Source organism: Arachis ipaensis, chromosome B05 (genome assembly GCF_000816755.2).
Source record: "Arachis ipaensis cultivar K30076 chromosome B05, Araip1.1, whole genome shotgun sequence".
Classification (NCBI taxonomy): domain Eukaryota; kingdom Viridiplantae; phylum Streptophyta; class Magnoliopsida; order Fabales; family Fabaceae; genus Arachis; species Arachis ipaensis.
In genome coordinates, this window is record NC_029789.2 from 13,644,569 (window position 1) to 13,649,399 (window position 4,831).

The following is a 4,831-nucleotide window of genomic DNA, read 5'->3' on the forward strand; positions in this document are numbered from 1 at the left end:
CCTGCTATTTCTAAAGACGGAAGATGTTTGATTTATTTATTTAATATTTGTTGAAGTAATAACAATTTATAAATAAAAAATAGTGTTAATAGAATTTTCTAACAGCGAGCAATACAGGAATTGTGATGCGACCACAACGAGTCTTTGGGAAAAGTATGAGGAGCCAATAGAATATTTATACAATGTGTACAATGGAAGTTTAGAGAATATTAGAAATATAATCATTAGTGTTACTTTTTTTCATCAGCTGAAACTTTTGAGATGAGTAGTATCATGCATGGTATTAGAACGCTAGATTCAAAAGGTCAAAAGTTCGAGCCTTGGTGAACCCCAAAATCAGTTTAAGCTTTTGGGAAGATGTTTATTATCGCGTACTCGGATGGTTATTCTAGTTAGTATGGGAGATGTTCATTTTGTAACTCAATAGTCCATTGTACACATTGTACAAATAGTCCATTATCTCCCTAACGGAATCCGAATCTTTGACACGCGGCATATCCTTCGCTGTCTTGCTCGTTGTATTAGGTAATTTTGGCCCCGATTTATTTTATGTTATTAAATACACGAAAGAAAATTGGTTAAAAAATTTAAACATGGACAATTTTTTTGGAGTTATTCTTTAATACAGGTATATGAGGTGTTAAACTTTCTAATGGTATTCACTTTCTTGTCATTGACGAGAGATGAGCATGGAATAAAGGGAAAGCAAAAGTTTATCGTCAACTACGAGGAGTATTTTTTATATTTTCTTAAATTCATTTCGTAGGACGCAAGATTGGTGGCTAAAATTTTTATATATGAATAATTTTAATGTGAAATACAAAAATATTTGATCATTTTGGTGTTCTACACGGTTATGGTAGTAACACAAAACGTCGTTGACGTTTTACGATAAAAAAAATTTTTTAATCATGAAAGAACAAAACGTCGCTGACGTTTTGTAATAAAAAATATTATTTTAATTATTAAAACACAAAACGTCATTGACGTTTTGTTAAAAAAATATTATTTTAATTGAAGAAACACAAAACGTCACTGACGTTTTGTAAATGGCCATAGTTGTGCTCAACACATAGTTTGGTTCATGATGAAGGATTTCACTTCTAGTAATACAATATTAAAAAGAAAAAGTTCAGTTCTTAGATAGTTATAATTGCTTTAATTTCTTAGGGCCATGTTAGCATGCAATTATGAGCTCGAATCCCATGGCCATCATTGGATCGCTGCTCTGCTTGAGCCAAATGGCGAGTATAGAGAAACGTTTGGTCAAATATCACATCATTAGAGTTATAACGAAAAACAACCAATTTCGACCAATAATCAAACAAATTTAATTACCGGCTACTTTTTTAAAAAGAAAAAATTTGGTAACAAACAAGTTTCGACCATAAACTATTTTGTGAAAAAAGGTCGTTAAAAAATAATAAAAAATTAGTTTTTTTTTCCTATATAAAAGAGTTAGTATTCCAAAAGCAACATTTATTTTCGTTGAGAAGTTAAAACTGTGATTTTGTATAAGTCTTTACATATGAGTTTTTTTGAGAAATTTTTATTTTTGGAAGTCATAGAAACTAATGTGTGTTTATTAGTATATTTTGAGGATGAGATTATACCATATATAAATAAAGGTATAAAATTGACTTGTGCAAGTTGTGAAAATTAGTAAAGCTAATTTTAGAAAATATATAAATAAATAATAACTAAATAAAATGAGCGGTAATAAATAATCTTAGTTTATAACCTTAGAATTTTAGTGGTTGAAAAAGAGAAGAATTATATATCTCTAATTGACGGATGGTTCATATTGAAGAGACTCACCTATAAATTGAGTTTTTCTTTAATTCATTTCAATCATGTCATCCAAAGAGAATAACATAATATTTCTTTGAGTAGTTTTCTTCTATATATATATAGAGAGAGAAGTGTGTTCTCCTTTTGTCAAAAGAGAGTGTTATTGTAGTCTCCTTGTGATAGAGAAGTTGTAATTCTCAAAGAAAGTTATTCAATTGTTTCCATATTTTATACAAATTTCTAATTTTTCATCTCTATATTTTGCTGTGTCATTTGTCTGGTACCTAACAGTGGTATCAGAGCCAAAGGTTGCTGATTAATATATTTTTTTCCCGCTGCGAGTTACCGTCTAAAAAAAAATGGCAGCAAAGTATGAAATTCCGAAATTCAGTGGGAGTAATTTTTCCGTATGGAAATTGAAGATAAAAGCCATTATGAAAAAAGACAATTGCGTGATAGCAATTGAAGGTAGACCCACTGGAATTACAGATGAAAAATGGAAGGAAATGGACAACAATGCTGTTGCAAACTTACACTTGGCACTAGCTGATTCAGTTTTATCAAGTGTAGCAGAGAAAAAGACAGCAAAGGAAATTTGGGATGCTCTCACCAAATTATATGAAGTCAAGTCACTACACAACAAGATATTCTTGAAGAGAAGACTTTATACTCTTCGAATGAGTGAATCCACATCGGCAACGGATCACATCAACAATCTAAATACGCTATTTTTCCAACTCTCATCGTTGGAATATACCATAGCGGAAAACGAACGTGCAGAGCTCTTACTTCAAAGTCATGATGGTGTTAAGGGGTATCGCCTGGGGGATCCCACTGCCCGCAAGGTAGTTGTCAGTAGAGATGTGATATTTGCAGAAGATAAATTGCAAAAAGAACAAGAAAATGACAGTACTATTAAAGAGATAACCACTGTTCAAATAGATGAAAAATGCAGAGAATGTGATCTTTCTGAAGCAGAACCACAGCACGAAGAACAAGAAGCAGAGGCTAATGACATAGAAGTTCGTCGATCCACTCGACAAAGAAGAACACCATCATGGCACTCATATTATGTTTTGACAAACCATGATGCATATTGTCTTTTGACAGAAGATGGAGAGCCAACAACTTTTATGGAGGCTATGCGCAATCCAGACGCTTCTATGTGGATGACAGCAATGCAAGAAGAAATTGAGGCATTACATAGGAACCATACATGGAAACTTGTTGAACTTCCAGCAGGTCGAAAAGCCATTGGTAACAAATGGGTTTACAAGATCAAACGAGATAGTAATGATCAGGTGGAACGATATCGTCTAAGATTGGTTGTCAAGGGATATGCTCAGAAAGAAGGTATTGACTTCAATGAAATATTTTCTCCGGTGGTGAGACTAACTACTATTAGAGTAGTTTTGGCTATGTGTGCTGCATTTGATTTACATCTAGAGCAATTAGATGTAAAGACTGATTTTCTTCATGGAGAACTTGAAGAAGAGATATATATGCTCCAACCAGAAGGTTTTGAAGAACAAGGAAAAGAAAACTTGGTTTGCAGGTTAACTAAATCTTTGTACGGTCTAAAGCAGGCGCCAAGGTGTTGGTACAAGAGATTTGATTCTTTCATTATTAGCCTTGGATACAACAGACTTAGTTCAGATTATTGTACTTATTACAAGAGGTCTGGTGATAATGATTTCATCATTCTACTGTTATATGTGGATGACATGTTGGTGGTAGGTCCCAACAAAGATCAAATCCAAGAATTGAAGGCACAGTTGGCTAGGGAGTTTGATATGAAAGACTTGGGAATAGTAAACAAGATTTTAGGGATGCAAATTCACCGAGACAAAAAAGATAGGAAGATTTGGCTATCGCAAAAGAATTATTTGAAGAAAATCTTGCAACGCTTCAATATGCAAGAATGTAAGCCAATTTCAACCCCACTTCCTATGAATTTCAAATTATCCTCAAGTATGTGCCCTAGTAGTGAAGCAGAGAGGATGGAAATGTCTCGAGTACCGTATGCATCAGCGGTGGGAAGCCTTATGTATGCCATGATCTGTACAAGGCCAGATATTGCTCAAGCAGTTGCGGTGGTAAGTCGATTTATGGCAGATCCGGGTAAAGAGCATTGGAATGTTGTTAAGAGGATCTTGAGATACATCAAAGGAACCTCAAATGTTGCATTATGTTTTGGAGGATCAGAATTCATTGTCAATGGATATGTCGACTCAGACTTTGCAGGTGATCTTGATAAACGAAAATCTAGTACAGGCTATGTGTTTACACTTGCAGGAGGAGCTGTGAGCTGGCTATCTAAATTACAGACTGTTGTAGCTTTATCTACTACAGAAGCTGAATATATGGCAGCTACACAAGCATGCAAGGAAGCTATTTGGATCCAAAGGTTGATAGAAGAACTCGGCACAAACAACAGAAGATTTCTGTGTATTGTGATAGTCAGAGTGCCTTGCACATTGCAAGGAATCCTGCCTTTCATTCAAGAACAAAACACATTGGAGTACCATATCACTTTGTTCGGGAAGTAGTAGAAGAAGGAAGTGTTGATATGCAGAAGATTCACACTAAAGATAACCTAGCAGATGCCATGACAAAACCAATCAACACAGAAAAGTTTGAATGGTGTAGATCCTCATACGGCCTATGGAATACATGAGCAACATGAATTTTTTAAAATTTATCAAAATTAGCTTTAAATGGGAGATTGTGAAAATTAGTAAAGCTAATTTTAGAAAATATATAAATAAATAATAACTAAATAAAATGAGAGGTAATAAACAATCTTAGTTTATAACCTTAGAATTTTAGTGGTTGAAAAAGAGAAGAATTATATACCTCTAATTGACGGATGGCTCATAGTGAAGAGACTCACCTATAAATTGAGTTTTTCTTTAATTCATTTCAATCAAGTCATCCAGATAGAATAACATAATATTTCTTTGAGTAGTTTTCTCCTATATATAATAGAGAGAAGTGTGTTCTCCTTTTGTCAAGAGAGAATGTTATTGTAGTCTCCTTA